This window comes from Ranitomeya imitator, chromosome 6, assembly GCF_032444005.1.
Source record: "Ranitomeya imitator isolate aRanImi1 chromosome 6, aRanImi1.pri, whole genome shotgun sequence".
Lineage (NCBI taxonomy): Eukaryota > Metazoa > Chordata > Amphibia > Anura > Dendrobatidae > Ranitomeya > Ranitomeya imitator.
The window spans coordinates 333,729,706-333,751,108 of NC_091287.1; positions in this window are offsets into that span (position 1 = coordinate 333,729,706).

The following is a 21,403-nucleotide window of genomic DNA, read 5'->3' on the forward strand; positions in this document are numbered from 1 at the left end:
GGGAGTCAAAAACAAACGCATGCACAACACCTTATAACAGCCCCAAATGCTGCCAAAACACATCAAATGAGGGACCGTCACCAGGAAAGTGGCCTCAATTCACCCACAGTACAAATTGTAGCATAGCACTGCAGTAATCAGCCAGGCATGAGCTTACAGCTTTCAATTAAACGTCAAAGTAAAACAAGGTGGGAGAGGGATCGGTGTAGCCTCCTTTGCTGGGAGCTCTGATACCACATGCAACATCTCTGCCTGCTTTCATGATGACTCATACTCAGGTGGCACCAATATCAGTTTTGTAGACTATAGAGTTGAGCGACCTTGACCTTTTTAGAGTCGAGCCGGGTTTCTCGAAACCCGACTATCTCAAAAGTCGGGTCGAGTGAAATCGGCCGATTATGATGTAAAGTCGGGATCGACCAAAACACGAAACCCAATGCAAGTCAATGGGGCAGCATAGTCGGCAGTGAGTGGGGGCCAGGAAAACACCTAGAGTGCCCATTTTAATGTCAAAACCATCCATTCTTCTTAATGAAGCTTGTCAAGCGTAATTTACCTTATAATAATTGGAAGGCATTTGAAATTGGGGGTCATTTGGCTAAAGTTGTAGTGGGTAGGGCTGGTTCAAGTAATTAGTGGGCCCAGGAAATCTGGACCACGTCACGGCAGTGGAGCAGGGAGAGGTAAGTATTTCAACTTTGCAAGTGCTGTGAACCTGAGCAAGCAGGGGGGGCCCACTCGTTGGCATTGGCACTGGCACAGGGCCCCTCAAAGTACAGCGGTGTGTTTGCACGGCGGGGGCGCCTCCCACCGGCAGCAACACTTTTGCGTACTATGAGAGGCCCTGTGCCAGTGACGTCGCCAACTAGTATTCCTCCCCCCCACCTGATGAAGGAACCTGCACTTTCATCTGCACCTTCCTCTTTGTCCCCGTGTAAGGTGGTATGGTATGCGGGAAGAGCAACCTGACTTTCAGCAGGGTCACAATGTTGTTGTGTAGCGTGCACGGGGAATGTTGCGTTATGGGTCAATGTACCAGCAGACTCATCTATCACTGGCTGGGCAATGGGCAGGATGAGGAGGAAACACAGATATAGGCCCAAAGAATAAAGTTGGCTAAATGCAGTTCAAAATTGGTAACACAGGAATAACCAGGGGGCATTGCAGTGGAGGACAACTGGAATGAGAGGCTGACACAGAGAGTAGGCCCAAATCAGTAAGTAGTCGAAATGCAGTTCAAAATTGGCAACCATAGTAAACAGGCGGCACAGCTTTGTTCAGTGGAGGAGAACAGCAAGGAGTGGCAGACACCGATAGTAGGCCCCAACCCAACTAGTAGGCAAAATGCAGTCTAACATTAACAACTACTTAACGAGCGCCTGAAAATGGAATTTCAGGACAGGAAACCAGGAGAACAGCAAGGAGTGGCAGACACCGATAGTAGGCCCCAAACCAACTAGTACGCCAAATGCAGTTGTTCCGTTTAACCACAATTTAATGAGAGCCTGAAGATAGAAGTTCAGGAAAGGCAACCTGGAGAACACCTTGGAGTGGAACACACCATCTCTCTACACCCCATACCCAATTTGTAGGCCTAATGCAGTGTAGTTTCCAAGAACTACTAAACGAGAGCATGAAGATCGAAGCATTGGCGAGGAAACCTGGGGAACACCTTGGAGTGGAACACACCATCTCTCTACACCCCATACCCAATTTGTAGGCCTAATGCAGTGTAGTTTCCAAGAACTACTAAACGAGAGCCGGAAGATCGAAGCTCAGGAAAGGCAACCTGGAAAACACCTTGGAGTGGAACACACCATCTCTCTACACCCCATACCCAATTTGTAGGCCTAATGCAGCGTAGTTTCCAACAACTACTAAACGAGAGCATGATGATCGAAGCATTGGCGAGGAAACCTGGGGAACACCTTGGAGTGGAACACACCATCTCTCTACAGTGGAACACACCATCTCTCTACACCCCATACCCAATTTGTAGGCCTAATGCAGCGTAGTTTCCAACAACTACTAAACGAGAGCCGGAAGATCGAAGCTCAGGAAAGGCAACCTGGGGAACACCTTGGAGTGGAACACACCATCTCTCTACACCCCATACCCAATTTGTAGGCCCAATGCAGCGTAGTTTCCAACAACTACTAAATGAGAGCCGGAAGATCGAAGCTCAGGAAAGGCAACCTGGGGAACACCTTGGAGTGTAACAAACCCTCTCTCTACACCACGGAAGGGCTGATTCTTAGGAAGGAAGGCTGTCGGAAAGAAGCAGGGCGCGTCCGAGGGTGATTATATTCTTATTAGGCATATACTCACCCTCGGACGCGCCCTGCTTCTTTATTTGTAATGAATGTTTATTTGCAATGTGGTTTTGACTTACTCTATTTTTTTGGTAAATAATGATTTTATTATTTTCATTGTTTTGCATCTTCTTGGCAATAATATAAAGAAGATGCGACAGGACAACACTCGGTGGATGCCATATCTGTGCTTAAAATTGAAAAAACCTTTCAGTTAACTACTTGCAGGAGAAAGTTATTGTAGCTGGTGGCCATTTTTAGTACTGTACCAGATTTTTGTTGTATGTGTTTGTTTTTAATGTTAAAATGTCTGCATTTGATATCTCTCCAGTATTTTCTTTTTTATAAGCAAAATACTTATTTTTATATTTTCTGATGTTGGTTCCAGGGGTACACGGGCAGCAGTGGTGTGGTCAGTGGAGGCCTAGTGGAAGGTGTGACCGCAGACAGGCATCGAAGGCCTAAAATAATAACACATGGCTGTAGCCAATTTTAAATTGGTTCCAGGGGTACACGGGCAGCAGTGGTGTGGTCAGTGGAGGCCTAGTGGAAGGAGTGACCGCAGACAGGCATCGAAGGCCTAAAATAATAACACATGGCTGTAGGCAATTCTAAATTGGTTACAGGGGTACACGGGCAGCAGTGCCCTGGTCAGTGTAGTAGTAGTTGAAAGAATGGACCACAGACAGGCATCGAAGGCCTAAAATAAAAAAATTGGGCTGGCTGTAGGCAATTTTAAATTGGTTCCAGGGGTACACGGTCAGCAGTGGTGTGGTCAGTGGAGGCCTAGTGGAAGGAGTCACCGCAGACAGGCATCGAAGGCCTAAAATAATAACACATGGCTGTAGACAATTTTAAATTGGTTCCAGGGGTACACGGGCAGCAGTGCCCTGGTCAGTGTAGTAGTAGTTGAAAGAATGGACCGCAGACAGGCATCGAAGGCCTAAAATAAAAAAATTGGGCTGGCTGTAGGCAATTTTAAATTGGTTCCAGGGGTACACGGGCAGCAGTGATGTGGTCAGTGGAGGCCTAGTGGAAGGAGTGACCGCAGACAGGCATCGAAGGCCTAAAATAATAACACATGGCTGTAGGCAATTTTAAATTGGTTCCAGGGGTACACGGGCAGCAGTGGTGTGGTCAGTGGAGGCCTAGTGGAAGGAGTGACCACAGACAGGCATCGAAGGCCTAAAATAATAACACATGGCTGTAGGCAATTTTAAATTGGTTCCAGGGGTACACGGGCAGCAGTGCCCTGGTCAGTGTAGTAGTAGTTGAAAGAATGGACCGCAGACAGGCATCGAAGGCCTAAAATAAAAAAAATTGGGCTGGCTGTAGGCAATTTTAAATTGGTTCCAGGGGTACACGGGCAGCAGTGGTGTGGTCAGTGGAGGCCTAGTGGAAGGAGTGACCGCAGACAGGCATCGAAGGCCTAAAATAATAACACATGGCTGTAAGCAATTTTTAATTGGTTCCAGGGGTACACGGGCAGCAGTGGTGTGGTCAGTGGAGGCCTAGTGGAAGGAGTGACCGCAGACAGGCATCGAAGGCCTAAAATAATAACACATGGCTGTAGGCAATTTTAAATTGGTTCCAGGGGTACACGGGCAGTAGTGCCCTGGTCAGTGTAGTAGTAGTTGAAAGAATGGACCGCAGACAGGCATCGAAGGCCTAAAATAAAAAAATTGGGCTGGCTGTAGGCAATTTTAAATTGGTTCCAGGGGTACACGGGCAGCAGTGGTGTGGTCAGTGGAGGCCTAGTGGAAGGAGTGACCGCAGACAGGCATCGAAGGCCTAAAATAATAACACATGGCTGTAGGCAATTTTAAATTGGTTCCAGGGGTACACGGGCAGCAGTGGTGTGGTCAGTGGAGGCCTAGTGGAAGGAGTGACCGCAGACAGGCATCGAAGGCCTAAAATAATAACACATGGCTGTAGGCAATTTTAAATTGGTTCCAGGGGTACACGGGCAGCAGTGGTGTGGTCAGTGGAGGCCTAGTGGAAGGAGTGACCGCAGACAGGCATCGAAGGCCTAAAATAATAACACATGGCTGTAGGCAATTCTAAATTGGTTACAGGGGTACACGGGCAGCAGTGGTGTGGTCAGTGGAGGCCTAGTGGAAGGAGTGACCGCAGACAGGCATCGAAGGCCTAAAATAATAACACATGGCTGTAGGCAATTTTAAATTGGTTCCAGGGGTACACGGGCAGCAGTGGTGTGGTCAGTGGAGGCCTAGTGGAAGGAGTGACCACAGACAGGCATCGAAGGCCTAACATAACAAAAATGTCAATACAATGGTATTGTCAGTGGCAGGCATTGAAGGATGTCAGCGCATAGACTAAACATTGGTGGAGCTGTGAGATAATTTTGCAAGTGGTAGAGCACTGTTTGAGCTGGGGTGGGGGGAAACTGTCTTGTGGCCGGCGGTACAGGCCCAGGGCCCCTCATATTACAACGGTGTGTCTGACGTTGGGTGCGCACCACCACCGCCAGAGACACTTTATTGTACTAGGAGGGACCCAGTGGCAGTGCCGTCGACCAAAAGCGGGCTCACCCACCTCTTCAGACAAACTGCACTCTCACGGGTGCTGTCGCCAAGTGTCGATACCACGGCCCCGTGTGGGGAGTTTGGCCATTTAGTGAGGTGTAAACATGTCGTATGCTGGACAATCAGGTGCAGAAAATTACGAGATTGGAAAAGGCATTCAGAATAGTCCACAGGCAAGACCTTTTCATAGGAAAGCTAGGTGTCAGCCGGGCAAGGTGGGGCAAAAGATTTCGAAATCCAGTTGTGGTTCATTTTAATGAAGGTTAGATCATCTACATTTTGGGTAGCCAGACGAGTCCTTTTTTCTGTTAGTATTGAACCTGCAGCACTGAATACTCTTTCTGATAGGACACTAGCTGCCGGGCAAGCAAGCTCCTGCAATGCATATTCTGCCAATTCTGGCCAGGTGTCTAATTTTGATGCCCAGTAATCAAATGGGAATGACGGTTGAGGGAGAACATCGATAAGGGATGAAAAATAGTTTGTAACCATACTGGACAAATGTTGTCTCCTGTCACTTTGAATTGATGCTGCAGTACCTGTCCTGTCTGCGGTCATAGCAAAATCACTCCACAACCTGGTCAGAAAACCCCTCTGGCCAACGCCACTTCTGATTTCTGCCCCTCTAACTCCTCTGGTCTGCTGGCCCCTGCAGCTCGTGTGAGAACGATCACGGGCGCTGTGTGCAGGGAATGCCAGAAGCAAACGGTCAACAAGAGTTGATTGTTTGGTTGCTAATATTAGTTCCAAGTTCTCATGTGGCATTATATTTTGCAATTTGCCTTTATAGCGAGGATCAAGGAGGCAGGCCAACCAGTAATCGTCATCATTCATCATTTTAGTTATGCGTGTGTCCCTTTTGAGGATACGTAAGGCATAATCCGCCATGTGGGCCAAAGTTCCAGTTCTCAAATCTGCGGTTGTGCTTGGTTGAGGGGCAGTTTCAGGCAAATCAACGTCACTTGTGTCCCTCAAAAAAACAGAACCCGGCCTTGCCGCGCCACCAATTTCCAGTGGCCCCGGAAAAGCTTCCTCATTAAAAATATAATCATCCCCATCATCCTCCTCGTCCTCCTCCTCCTCTTCGCCCGCTACCTCATCCTGTACACTGCCCTGGCCAGACAATGGCTGACTGTCATCAAGGCTTTCCTCTTCCTCAGCTGCAGACGCCTGATCCTTTATGTGCGTCAAACTTTGCATCAGCAGACGCATTAGGGGGATGCTCATGCTTATTATGGCGTTGTCTGCACTAACCAGCCGTGTGCATTCCTCAAAACACTGAAGGACTTGACACATGTCTTGAATCTTCGACCACTGCACACCTGACAACTCCATGTCTGCCATCCTACTGCCTGCCCGTGTATGTGTATCCTCCCACAAAAACATAACAGCCCGCCTCTGTTCACACAGTCTCTGAAGCATGTGCAGTGTTGAGTTCCACCTTGTTGCAACGTCTATGATTAGGCGATGCTGGGGAAGGTTCAAAGAACGCTGATAGGTCTGCATACGGCTGGAGTGTACGGGCGAACGGCGGATATGTGAGCAAAGTCCACGCACTTTGAGGAGCAGGTCGGATAACCCCGGATAACTTTTCAGGAAGCACTGCACCACCAGGTTTAAGGTGTGAGCCAGGCAAGGAATGTGTTTCAGTTGGGAAAGGGAGATGGCAGCCATGAAATTCCTTCCGTTATCACTCACTACCTTGCCTGCCTCAAGATCTACAGTGCCCAGCCACGACTGCGTTTCTTTCTGCAAGAACTCGGACAGAACTTCCGCGGTGTGTCTGTTGTCGCCCAAACACTTCATAGCCAATACAGCCTGCTGACGTTTGCCAGTAGCTGCCCCATAATGGGAGACCTGGTGTGCAACAGTGGCAGCTGCGGATGGAGTGGTTGTGCGACTGCGGTCTGTGGACGAGCTCTCGCTTCTGCAGGAGGACGAAGAGGAGGAGGAGGGGGTGCGAACGGCTACAGCCAATTGTTTCCTAGACCGTGGGCTAGGCAGAACTGTCCCAAACTTGCTGTCCCCTGTGGACCCTGCATCCACCACATTTACCCAGTGTGCCGTGATGGACACGTAACGTCCCTGGCCATGCCTACTGGTCCATGCATCTGTTGTCAGGTGCACCTTTGTGCTCACAGATTGCCTGAGTGCATGCGCTCTTTAACATGCTGGTGGAGGGCTGGGATGGCTTTTCTGGAAAAAAAGTGTCGACTGGGTAGCTCGTAGCGTGGTACAGCGTAGTCTATCAGGGCTTTGAAAGCTTCGCTTTCAACTAACCGGTAGGGCATCATCTCTAACGAGATTAGTCTAGCTATGTGTGCGTTCAAACCCTGTGTACGCGGATGCGAGGCTAAGTACTTCCTTTTTCTAACCATAGTCTCATGTAGGGTGAGCTGGACTGGAGAGCTGGAGATCGTGGAACTAGCGGGGGTGCCGGTGGACATGGCAGACTGAGAGACGGTGGGAGATGGTATTGTTGCCACCAGTGCCCTAGATGCAGTGTTTCCTACTACGAAACTGGTGATTCCCTGACCCTGACGGCTTTGGCCTGGCAAAGAAACCTGCACAGATACTGCAGGTGGTGCGGAAAATGGTGGCCCTACACTGCCGGTAGGGATGTTGCGTTACTGACTAGCTTCATTGGCCGAGGGTGCTACAACCTTAAGGGACGTTTGGTAGTTAGTCCAGGCTTGCAAATGCATGGTGGTTAAATGTCTATGCATGCAACTTGTATTGAGACTTTTCAGATTCTGTCCTCTGCTTAAGGTAGTTGAACATTTTTGACAGATGACTTTGCGCTGATCAATTGGATGTTGTTTAAAAAAATGCCAGACTGCACTCTTTCTAGCATCGGATACCTTTTCAGGCATTGCAGACTGAGCTTTAACCGGATGGCCACGCTGTCCTCCAACAGGTTTTAGCTTTGCCACGCGTTTTGGGCAAGATACGGGCCCGGCAGATGGAACCTGTTGCGATGTTGATGCCTGCTGCGGCCCCTCCTCCTCCGCTTCAGAACTGCTGCCGCCTGCACCCTGTTCCCCCAATGGCTGCCAATCGGGGTCAAGAACTGGGTCATCTATTACCTCTTCTTGTAGCTCATGTGCAACTTCGTCTGTGTCACCGTGTCGGTCGGTGGTATAGCGTTCGTGATGGGGCAACATAGTCTCATCAGGGTCTGATTCTTGATCAGCACCCTGCGAGGGCAATGTTGTGGTCTGAGTCAAAGGACCAGCATAGTAGTCTGGCTGTGGCTGTGCATCAGTGCACTCCATGTCAGATTCAACTTGCAATGGGCATGGACTGTTAACTGCTTCACTTTCTAAGCCAGGGACGGTATGTGTAAAGAGCTCCATGGAGTAACCCGTTGTGTTGCCTGCTGCATTCTTCTCTGTTGTTGTTTTTGCTGAAGAGGACAAGGAAGCGACTTGTCCCTGACCGTGAACATCCACTAACGACGCGCTGCTTTGACATTTACCAGTTTCACGAGAGGAGGCAAAAGAGCTAGAGGCTGAGTCAGCAAGATAAGCCAAAACTTGCTCTTGCTGCTCCGGCTTTAAAAGCGGTTTTCCTACTCCCAGAAAAGGGAGCGTTCGAGGCCTTGTGTAGCCAGACGACGAACCTGGCTCCACAGCTCCAGACTTAGGTGCAATATTTTTTTTCCCACGACCAGCTGATGCTCCACCACTACCACTACCCTCATTACCAGCTGACAATGAACGCCCCCGGCCACGACCTCTTCCACCATATTTCCACATTGTTTTAAAAACGTAAACAAACTAACGGTATTTGTTGCTGTCACACAAATTACACGGTGAGCTATAACTTCAGTATGATTTAGCTACCCCTTTACAGGTGAGTGAGACCACAACGAAAATCAGGCACAATGTTACACACTCTGTTGTTGGTGGCAACAAATGAGAGAGATGCCACACACGCAGGACTATCGGATACAAAAACCGTGTGCACTACTGGAGAAGAATGGTGCTAGGTTAGGTTCCCACACCTTCATAGACTATAAAGAAAAAGAACCCAGCACTCAACTGATGCTTTAGTGCAATTTTAATCGTAGTAGTACCCAATAAACGTTTCGGTCCTTGAATGGACCTTCGTCAGTAACTACATGTGAAAACCAAAAACAAGTGTAAACAAAAATTACAGAAAATAAAGTTGCATACAAAATAAAGTATATACAAGGTATTTTGGAAAAGGACAATAGCATCGATACAAAACTCTGGTCAATCTATACATAGAGTATATGCTGGGGAGAAAATAACCCGAATATCTAGGCTGAATTATGTTCCACTCAGGATGAAATAAGGAGAGATACACCAGAAAGATGATAGTGGGAGAGGAGGTACATACCGTACTGTAGAATAATAGAATAGACCGTATGGTCATAGGGTACAAAAAAGCAGCGTCTGTAAGTGTAAGAAAGTCCCATAAAATTCCCATGGACCGGTAAGCACAGGGTGTCAGGGGATATAAGGTAAAACATACCTTATGTGTGAGTCAGATAGGAGCGGTACTGTGGGTGGATAATGAAAAAGAAATTACATACCGGAAAAAAAAAAAAAAAAAAAAAAAAAAAAAATTACATACAGCAAAAACCGGCCGATCAGAGAAACGCTCTAGTGCAGGGGATTTACCTGAGGAGACCGAGCTGGATGGTGGTGCTGTCAGACGCGGTGTCCACCGCTAGTCTGATCAGAAGTAAGTGCGGCCGCCATCTTATAAGAAAGGGGCGGGACAAGCCAGCTCCAACAGCCAATCAGCGGCTGGGTGGCAGACAGGAAGTGACGGCGCGCTGTGAGGACTACCTCAGTGTGCAGCTCAATGAGAGTTCCTGTGTATGGTGACCGGAAGTGACATCACGTTGCCATAGGGATAGGGCAATACAATGGAAAAAAAAAAAAAAAAAAAAAAAAAAAAAAAAAACACGAGCGCTGCGGAAAGCGCGGCAAGGAGAAAGTAGAAAAGGAATGAAAATACAGGCAACATAGGACAAGTGATATGGAGCTGAAGTGCCTATACGGAGATGATATGCTGGGTGAACAATCTCCATGGTGATAGGTGCTCCTATGGTCTATAGGTCTGATTAGTGATATGATCAGCTAGGTGAGGATAACCAGCTTGGTCCAGTGAGGTGTGCGGGTAGACCGAAGTGATCAGTACAGACGACTCTAGAGGTAAAAGAAAGGAGGAATTAGACAATGGTAAAAATTGCATCAATGACTTACAATGGTAAAAATAACAAAACCAGTAAGATAGAAGAAGTCCGTAATGACCTGTGGGAAAATAACATGATACCACATTGCAGGGCAAATCACCCGATAGTACCATACAGTCTCAGAGAAAAGAGGCTAAATCATAGTCTCTATTGAGTCCCAATGGGTGGAGGGTCTCCAATGTGTGGATCCAAAACGCTTCCCTCCGCTTTAGGCGAGCAACCCGATCACCACCCCGCCGGATGGGGGGGATATGTTCTATTACCTGGAACTGTAGCTGTGAGATATTATGACCCAAATTATGGAAGTGGAGGGGGATGGGTAACAACAGGTTCTTACAGCGGACCGTGGATTTATGTTTGGAAATCCGATCGCGAATAGGTTGCGTTGTTTCACCTATGTATAGAAGTCCACAGGGACATTTGATTAAGTATATAACCCATGATGAAGCGCATGTGAAATACTCCGGGATTCGGAATGACTTTCCAGAGCGAGGATGATGGAAGCGGGGTCCTTTAAGGACATTATGACATTGAGAGCAGTTCAGGCATGGGAAGGTCCCGGTACGTGGACTCTGTAAGAACCGTTGGCGGGGGGATGGAATACCTGATCCCAAGTCTGCCCTGACCAACGAGTCCTTTAAGTTGGGTGGACGTTTGAAACAGGGAAGAAAAGGGTTCTGAAACTCAGTAACGTTGGGGTAACCCTTGGACAGCAGGTGCCAATTCCGGCGTATTGACCTATGTAGAATGTACGCAAACGGGTGATATGAATGAACAAACGGGATCCGATTAGAGGTTCTATTGGGTCGTGGGGTAGGGGGGGCAGCGGCTTTTTCCAGTATCGCTGGCGGGTAACCCCGTTGAGTGAACTTAGAAGCCATTTCCTGGAGGCGGATCGATCTAAGCTCTGTGTCAGACACAATCTTAGAGACCCGATAAAATTGGGACTTAGGTACTGAATTTTTTGTGGCCGGAGGGTGAAAACTCGTAAAATGTAACAAACTGTTACGGTCAGTGCTTTTAGTGTAGAGGTCGGTAGTGAAAGAGCCATCAGGTTGTAGAATGACTAAGGTGTCTAGGAAATTGATCTGTGTAGTACTGTAAGACATGGTGAAAGAGATACCTGGCCAGGCCGTGTTCAGCCAATCGAGGAAGAACGCGAGGGCTTCCAACGAGCCCCCCCATATGCAAAAGACGTCGTCGATGTAACGTTTCCATACAAGGACGTGGTCACGAAATAGTGGGTGAGGGTATATCTGACTCTCCTCAAAATCGGCCATGTAGCAATTAGCATACGGGGGTGCTACGTTGGAGCCCATCGCGGTACCACGGATTTGTAGATAAAAGTCATCCTGGAACAAAAAATAATTACGAGTAAGAATGATGGTTAGTAGGTCAATACACAAGTTGATCTGGTTGGGTAGCAAGCCGGACTGGGTCAGGAGTTTATGGACCGAATTGATGCCTTCTATATGGGGGATAGATGTATACAAGTCTTTTACATCCATTGTTACCAGAATTGAGTGTGGAGGAATGGGACTTATGTCTTTCAGGATGTTAAGGAAGGATCCTGTGTCCAGGATAAAGGATTTTGATGTCCTAATCAATGGGGTGAGAATTTTTTCTAGGTAAATGGCCAGTGGGGAGAGGATAGAGTCGGTAGAGGCGACTATGGGCCTCCCTGGGGGTTTCTCTAAGTTTTTGTGGATTTTGGGAATGGTATAAAATACTGGGGTGATAGGGTGTAGTTTGGTGAGGAAGTCCCGTGTCTTAGGGTCTAAGACCCCTAACTCAATATATTTCAAAAGAGTGTCCGAGATGATTTGACGAGTCACGGATAGGGGGTCATGTGGTAATTTAACATAGATCGTGGGATCACCTAGTTGGCGTTTGATTTCAAGAAGGTAGTCCGATCTATTCATAATCACAAGGGCGCCCCCTTTATCTGCAGGTTTGAAAATGAGGTTGTTGTCGTTTTGTAGGCCCCGTATGGCTTGTCGTTCCATGGGAGAGAGATTGGGGGGAAAAAACAATTTACCCTTTCTGATATCCTCACATAGTAATTTAAATGATTCTTTCACGAAACCTATGAAAGATTCCATGGCGTGTGAGCCTTGGGGAGGTCTGAAATGACTTTTGGTGTAGAGCCCTAGGCTCCGTGAAGAGAGAGGACCGTCAGATGAGCCCGTGGAGGGTAGGGTAGAAGATGATTCGGGAGATGTGGAGAAAAAGGCCTTAAGTCTAAGTGATCGAAAGAATCTCTGAAGATCCATTTCAAGATCAAATGTATGACATTGGTATGATGGACAAAAAGACAAACCCTTCTGCAGGACTTTGTATTCCGCTACACCAAGTAATCTATCAGAGATGTTAATTACCAATGGATTGGTACCTGAGATCTCGCTATCCTCCCTTGGGCCGAGTCTCCTCCTATGTCCGTGGCCGCGCCTCGTGGTCTTCTTCTGGGGAAGCGTTGTCGTTGGCCTAAAAAACGGGGTGGAAGTGTGGCAGGGGTACCCAACTCCTGTTCTGAGCCTGATGTTGAGTAGTCGAGGGAGGTACGCTGGGCCTGGCGAGATGGGTTTCGACGTCCGGCATAATTGTCCTGCCATCTGTATACCTGTTGGCGCTCGTAGTCCTCCGTGTCCCTGTTGAATTTGCTACGTTTTCTGTCCTCTGTCTCCCGTCGGTGCTTCTCGATGTTTCTGGATATTTGGTCCTTGAGGGTAATCAGTTCCTCGGGGGTCCCAGATGAAGACAGTTGAGCCTCGATGGATTTGATGGTCTCGGAGCTTGTGGAGATCGCTTTCTGCAGGTGCTCAATCGTCAGGGTAATAATGTCGAAAGAACATTTATTTAATATTTGTTCATATCTGGTGCAATACTCGGGAGAGTCCCGAAACAGTGTGGGACGTAGTGGAACCCGTAGACCCCTAGGGATCCGTTGTGCTCGAAGATACTCAGAGAGTGTGGCACAGTGAAGTTCGATGTTGGTAAGGTGACGGAGTTCCCTTTCTAGATCTCTCCCCCTTGCTTCCCTAGGAGGGATTTTTAAAAAATCGCTACTGAAAGTGGAACGTGCCAGGATATTCGAGGTCTCCTCAGCATTATAGGAGAATGTGGACATGACCCGTCAGTGTGCAATCACGTAGGGGAAGATTATCAGATACAAAAACCGTGTGCACTACTGGAGAAGAATGGTGCTAGGTTAGGTTCCCACACCTTCATAGACTATAAAGAAAAAGAACCCAGCACTCAACTGATGCTTTAGTGCAATTTTAATCGTAGTAGTACCCAATAAACGTTTCGGTCCTTGAATGGACCTTCGTCAGTAACTACATGTGAAAACCAAAAACAAGTGTAAACAAAAATTACAGAAAATAAAGTTGCATACAAAATAAAGTATATACAAGGTATTTTGGAAAAGGACAATAGCATCGATACAAAACTCTGGTCAATCTATACATAGAGTATATGCTGGGGAGAAAATAACCCGAATATCTAGGCTGAATTATGTTCCACTCAGGATGAAATAAGGAGAGATACACCAGAAAGATGATAGTGGGAGAGGAGGTACATACCGTACTGTAGAATAATAGAATAGACCGTATGGTCATAGGGTACAAAAAAGCAGCGTCTGTAAGTGTAAGAAAGTCCCATAAAATTCCCATGGACCGGTAAGCACAGGGTGTCAGGGGATATAAGGTAAAACATACCTTATGTGTGAGTCAGATAGGAGCGGTACTGTGGGTGGATAATGAAAAAGAAATTACATACCGGAGAAAAAAAAAAAAAAAAAAAAAAAAAAAAAAATTACATACAGCAAAAACCGGCCGATCAGAGAAACGCTCTAGTGCAGGGGATTTACCTGAGGAGACCGAGCTGGATGGTGGGGCTGTCAGACGCGGTGTCCACCGCTAGTCTGATCAGAAGTAAGTGCGGCCGCCATCTTATAAGAAAGGGGCGGGACAAGCCAGCTCCAACAGCCAATCAGCGGCTGGGTGGCAGACAGGAAGTGACGGCGCGCTGTGAGGACTACCTCAGTGTGCAGCTCAATGAGAGTTCCTGTGTATGGTGACCGGAAGTGACATCACGTTGCCATAGGGATAGGGCAATACAATGGAAAAAAAAAAAAAAAAAAAACACAAGCGCTGCGGAAAGCGCGGCAAGGAGAAAGTAGAAAAGGAATGAAAATACAGGCAACATAGGACAAGTGATATGGAGCTGAAGTGCCTATACGGAGATGATATGCTGGGTGAACAATCTCCATGGTGATAGGTGCTCCTATGGTCTATAGGTCTGATTAGTGATATGATCAGCTAGGTGAGGATAACCAGCTTGGTCCAGTGAGGTGTGCGGGTAGACCGAAGTGATCAGTACAGACGACTCTAGAGGTAAAAGAAAGGAGGAATTAGACAATGGTAAAAATTGCATCAATGACTTACAATGGTAAAAATAACAAAACCAGTAAGATAGAAGAAGTCCGTAATGACCTGTGGGAAAATAACATGATACCACATTGCAGGGCAAATCACCCGATAGTACCATACAGTCTCAGAGAAAAGAGGCTAAATCATAGTCTCTATTGAGTCCCAATGGGTGGAGGGTCTCCAATGTGTGGATCCAAAACGCTTCCCTCCGCTTTAGGCGAGCAACCCGATCACCACCCCGCCGGATGGGGGGGATATGTTCTATTACCTGGAACTGTAGCTGTGAGATATTATGACCCAAATTATGGAAGTGGAGGGGGATGGGTAACAACAGGTTCTTACAGCGGACCGTGGATTTATGTTTGGAAATCCGATCGCGAATAGGTTGCGTTGTTTCACCTATGTATAGAAGTCCACAGGGACATTTGATTAAGTATATAACCCATGATGAAGCGCATGTGAAATACTCCGGGATTCGGAATGACTTTCCAGAGCGAGGATGATGGAAGCGGGGTCCTTTAAGGACATTATGACATTGAGAGCAGTTCAGGCATGGGAAGGTCCCGGTACGTGGACTCTGTAAGAACCGTTGGCGGGGGGATGGAATACCTGATCCCAAGTCTGCCCTGACCAACGAGTCCTTTAAGTTGGGTGGACGTTTGAAACAGGGAAGAAAAGGGTTCTGAAACTCAGTAACGTTGGGGTAACCCTTGGACAGCAGGTGCCAATTCCGGCGTATTGACCTATGTAGAATGTACGCAAACGGGTGATATGAATGAACAAACGGGATCCGATTAGAGGCTCTATTGGGTCGTGGGGTAGGGGGGGCAGCGGCTTTTTCCAGTATCGCTGGCGGGTAACCCCGTTGAGTGAACTTAGAAGCCATTTCCTGGAGGCGGATCGATCTAAGCTCTGTGTCAGACACAATCTTAGAGACCCGATAAAATTGGGACTTAGGTACTGAATTTTTTGTGGCCGGAGGGTGAAAACTCGTAAAATGTAACAAACTGTTACGGTCAGTGCTTTTAGTGTAGAGGTCGGTAGTGAAAGAGCCATCAGGTTGTAGAATGACTAAGGTGTCTAGGAAATTGATCTGTGTAGTACTGTAAGACATGGTGAAAGAGATACCTGGCCAGGCCGTGTTCAGCCAATCGAGGAAGAACGCGAGGGCTTCCAACGAGCCCCCCCATATGCAAAAGACGTCGTCGATGTAACGTTTCCATACAAGGACGTGGTCACGAAATAGTGGGTGAGGGTATATCTGACTCTCCTCAAAATCGGCCATGTAGCAATTAGCATACGGGGGTGCTACGTTGGAGCCCATCGCGGTACCACGGATTTGTAGATAAAAGTCATCCTGGAACAAAAAATAATTACGGGTAAGAATGATGGTTAGTAGGTCAATACACAAGTTGATCTGGTTGGGTAGCAAGCCGGACTGGGTCAGGAGTTTATGGACCGAATTGATGCCTTCTATATGGGGGATAGATGTATACAAGTCTTTTACATCCATTGTTACCAGAATTGAGTGTGGAGGAATGGGACTTATGTCTTTCAGGATGTTAAGGAAGGATCCTGTGTCCAGGATAAAGGATTTTGATGTCCTAATCAATGGGGTGAGAATTTTTTCTAGGTAAATGGCCAGTGGGGAGAGGATAGAGTCGGTAGAGGCGACTATGGGCCTCCCTGGGGGTTTCTCTAAGTTTTTGTGGATTTTGGGAATGGTATAAAATACTGGGGTGATAGGGTGTAGTTTGGTGAGGAAGTCCCGTGTCTTAGGGTCTAAGACCCCTAACTCAATATATTTCAAAAGAGTGTCCGAGATGATTTGACGAGTCACGGATAGGGGGTCATGTGGTAATTTAACATAGATCGTGGGATCACCTAGTTGGCGTTTGATTTCAAGAAGGTAGTCCGATCTATTCATAATCACAAGGGCGCCCCCTTTATCTGCAGGTTTGAAAATGAGGTTGTTGTCGTTTTGTAGGCCCCGTATGGCTTGTCGTTCCATGGGAGAGAGATTGGGGGGAAAAAACAATTTACCCTTTCTGATATCCTCACATAGTAATTTAAATGATTCTTTCACGAAACCTATGAAAGATTCCATGGCGTGTGAGCCTTGGGGAGGTCTGAAATGACTTTTGGTGTAGAGCCCTAGGCTCCGTGAAGAGAGAGGACCGTCAGATGAGCCCGTGGAGGGTAGGGTAGAAGATGATTCGGGAGATGTGGAGAAAAAGGCCTTAAGTCTAAGTGATCGAAAGAATCTCTGAAGATCCATTTCAAGATCAAATGTATGACATTGGTATGATGGACAAAAAGACAAACCCTTCTGCAGGACTTTGTATTCCGCTACACCAAGTAATCTATCAGAGATGTTAATTACCAATGGATTGGTACCTGAGATCTCGCTATCCTCCCTTGGGCCGAGTCTCCTCCTATGTCCGTGGCCGCGCCTCGTGGTCTTCTTCTGGGGAAGCGTTGTCGTTGGCCTAAAAAACGGGGTGGAAGTGTGGCAGGGGTACCCAACTCCTGTTCTGAGCCTGATGTTGAGTAGTCGAGGGAGGTACGCTGGGCCTGGCGAGATGGGTTTCGACGTCCGGCATAATTGTCCTGCCATCTGTATACCTGTTGGCGCTCGTAGTCCTCCGTGTCCCTGTTGAATTTGCTACGTTTTCTGTCCTCTGTCTCCCGTCGGTGCTTCTCGATGTTTCTGGATATTTGGTCCTTGAGGGTAATCAGTTCCTCGGGGGTCCCAGATGAAGACAGTTGAGCCTCGATGGATTTGATGGTCTCGGAGCTTGTGGAGATCGCTTTCTGCAGGTGCTCAATCGTCAGGGTAATAATGTCGAAAGAACATTTATTTAATATTTGTTCATATCTGGTGCAATACTCGGGAGAGTCCCGAAACAGTGTGGGACGTAGTGGAACCCGTAGACCCCTAGGGATCCGTTGTGCTCGAAGATACTCAGAGAGTGTGGCACAGTGAAGTTCGATGTTGGTAAGGTGACGGAGTTCCCTTTCTAGATCTCTCCCCCTTGCTTCCCTAGGAGGGATTTTTAAAAAATCGCTACTGAAAGTGGAACGTGCCAGGATATTCGAGGTCTCCTCAGCATTATAGGAGAATGTGGACATGACCCGTCAGTGTGCAATCACGTAGGGGAAGATTATCAGATACAAAAACCGTGTGCACTACTGGAGAAGAATGGTGCTAGGTTAGGTTCCCACACCTTCATAGACTATAAAGAAAAAGAACCCAGCACTCAACTGATGCTTTAGTGCAATTTTAATCGTAGTAGTACCCAATAAACGTTTCGGTCCTTGAATGGACCTTCGTCAGTAACTACATGTGAAAACCAAAAACAAGTGTAAACAAAAATTACAGAAAATAAAGTTGCATACAAAATAAAGTATATACAAGGTATTTTGGAAAAGGACAATAGCATCGATACAAAACTCTGGTCAATCTATACATAGAGTATATGCTGGGGAGAAAATAACCCGAATATCTAGGCTGAATTATGTTCCACTCAGGATGAAATAAGGAGAGATACACCAGAAAGATGATAGTGGGAGAGGAGGTACATACCGTACTGTAGAATAATAGAATAGACCGTATGGTCATAGGGTACAAAAAAGCAGCGTCTGTAAGTGTAAGAAAGTCCCATAAAATTCCCATGGACCGGTAAGCACAGGGTGTCAGGGGATATAAGGTAAAACATACCTTATGTGTGAGTCAGATAGGAGCGGTACTGTGGGTGGATAATGAAAAAGAAATTACATACCGGAGAAAAAAAAAAAAAAAAAAAAAAAAATTACATACAGCAAAAACCGGCCGATCAGAGAAACGCTCTAGTGCAGGGGATTTACCTGAGGAGACCGAGCTGGATGGTGGTGCTGTCAGACGCGGTGTCCACCGCTAGTCTGATCAGAAGTAAGTGCGGCCGCCATCTTATAAGAAAGGGGCGGGACAAGCCAGCTCCAACAGCCAATCAGCGGCTGGGTGGCAGACAGGAAGTGACGGCGCGCTGTGAGGACTACCTCAGTGTGCAGCTCAATGAGAGTTCCTGTGTATGGTGACCGGAAGTGACATCACGTTGCCATAGGGATAGGGCAATACAATGGAAAAAAAAAAAAAAAAAAAACACAAGCGCTGCGGAAAGCGCGGCAAGGAGAAAGTAGAAAAGGAATGAAAATACAGGCAACATAGGACAAGTGATATGGAGCTGAAGTGCCTATACGGAGATGATATGCTGGGTGAACAATCTCCATGGTGATAGGTGCTCCTATGGTCTATAGGTCTGATTAGTGATATGATCAGCTAGGTGAGGATAACCAGCTTGGTCCAGTGAGGTGTGCGGGTAGACCGAAGTGATCAGTACAGACGACTCTAGAGGTAAAAGAAAGGAGGAATTAGACAATGGTAAAAATTGCATCAATGACTTACAATGGTAAAAATAACAAAACCAGTAAGATAGAAGAAGTCCGTAATGACCTGTGGGAAAATAACATGATACCACATTGCAGGGCAAATCACCCGATAGTACCATACAGTCTCAGAGAAAAGAGGCTAAATCATAGTCTCTATTGAGTCCCAATGGGTGGAGGGTCTCCAATGTGTGGATCCAAAACGCTTCCCTCCGCTTTAGGCGAGCAACCCGATCACCACCCCGCCGGATGGGGGGGATATGTTCTATTACCTGGAACTGTAGCTGTGAGATATTATGACCCAAATTATGGAAGTGGAGGGGGATGGGTAACAACAGGTTCTTACAGCGGACCGTGGATTTATGTTTGGAAATCCGATCGCGAATAGGTTGCGTTGTTTCACCTATGTATAGAAGTCCACAGGGACATTTGATTAAGTATATAACCCATGATGAAGCGCATGTGAAATACTCCGGGATTCGGAATGACTTTCCAGAGCGAGGATGATGGAAGCGGGGTCCTTTAAGGACATTATGACATTGAGAGCAGTTCAGGCATGGGAAGGTCCCGGTACGTGGACTCTGTAAGAACCGTTGGCGGGGGGATGGAATACCTGATCCCAAGTCTGCCCTGACCAACGAGTCCTTTAAGTTGGGTGGACGTTTGAAACAGGGAAGAAAAGGGTTCTGAAACTCAGTAACGTTGGGGTAACCCTTGGACAGCAGGTGCCAATTCCGGCGTATTGACCTATGTAGAATGTACGCAAACGGGTGATATGAATGAACAAACGGGATCCGATTAGAGGCTCTATTGGGTCGTGGGGTAGGGGGGGCAGCGGCTTTTTCCAGTATCGCTGGCGGGTAACCCCGTTGAGTGAACTTAGAAGCCATTTCCTGGAGGCGGATCGATCTAAGCTCTGTGTCAGACACAATCTTAGAGACCCGATAAAATTGGGACTTAGGTACTGAATTTTTTGTGGCCGGAGGGTGAAAACTCGTAAAATGTAACAAACTGTTACGGTCAGTGCTTTTAGTGTAGAGGTCGGTAGTGAAAGAGCCATCAGGTTGTAGAATGACTAAGGTGTCTAGGAAATTGATCTGTGTAGTACTGTAAGACATGGTGAAAGAGATACCTGGCCAGGCCGTGTTCAGCCAATCGAGGAAGAACGCGAGGGCTTCCAACGAGCCCCCCCATATGCAAAAGACGTCGTCGATGTAACGTTTCCATACAAGGACGTGGTCACGAAATAGTGGGTGAGGGTATATCTGACTCTCCTCAAAATCGGCCATGTAGCAATTAGCATACGGGGGTGCTACGTTGGAGCCCATCGCGGTACCACGGATAACCATCATTCTTACCCGTAATTATTTTTTGTTCCAGGATGACTTTTATCTACAAATCCGTGGTACCGCGATGGGCTCCAACGTAGCACCCCCGTATGCTAATTGCTACATGGCCGATTTTGAGGAGAGTCAGATATACCCTCACCCACTATTTCATGACCACGTCCTTGTATGGAAACGTTACATCGACGACGTCTTTTGCATATGGGGGGGCTCGTTGGAAGCCCTCGCGTTCTTCCTCGATTGGCTGAACACGGCCTGGCCAGGTATCTCTTTCACCATGTCTTACAGTACTACACAGATCAATTTCCTAGACACCTTAGTCATTCTACAACCTGATGGCTCTTTCACTACCGACCTCTACACTAAAAGCACTGACCGTAACAGTTTGTTACATTTTACGAGTTTTCACCCTCCGGCCACAAAAAATTCAGTACCTAAGTCCCAATTTTATCGGGTCTCTAAGATTGTGTCTGACACAGAGCTTAGATCGATCCGCCTCCAGGAAATGGCTTCTAAGTTCACTCAACGGGGTTACCCGCCAGCGATACTGGAAAAAGCCGCTGCCCCCCCTACCCCATGACCCAATAGAGCCTCTAATCGGATCCCGTTTGTTCATTCATATCACCCGTTTGCGTACATTCTACATAGGTCAATACGCCGGAATTGGCACCTGCTGTCCAAGGGTTACCCCAACGTTACTGAGTTTCAGAACCCTTTTCTTCCCTGTTTCAAACGTCCACCCAACTTAAAGGACTCGTTGGTCAGGGCAGACTTGGGATCAGGTATTCCATCCCCCCGCCAACGGTTCTTACAGAGTCCACGTACCGGGACCTTCCCATGCCTGAACTGCTCTCAATGTCATAATGTCCTTAAAGGACCCCGCTTCCATCATCCTCGCTCTGGAAAGTCATTCCGAATCCCGGAGTATTTCACATGCGCTTCATCATGGGTTATATACTTAATCAAATGTCCCTGTGGACTTCTATACATAGGTGAAACAACGCAACCTATTCGCGATCGGATTTCCAAACATAAATCCACGGTCCGCTGTAAGAACCTGTTGTTACCCATCCCCCTCCACTTCCATAATTTGGGTCATAATATCTCACAGCTA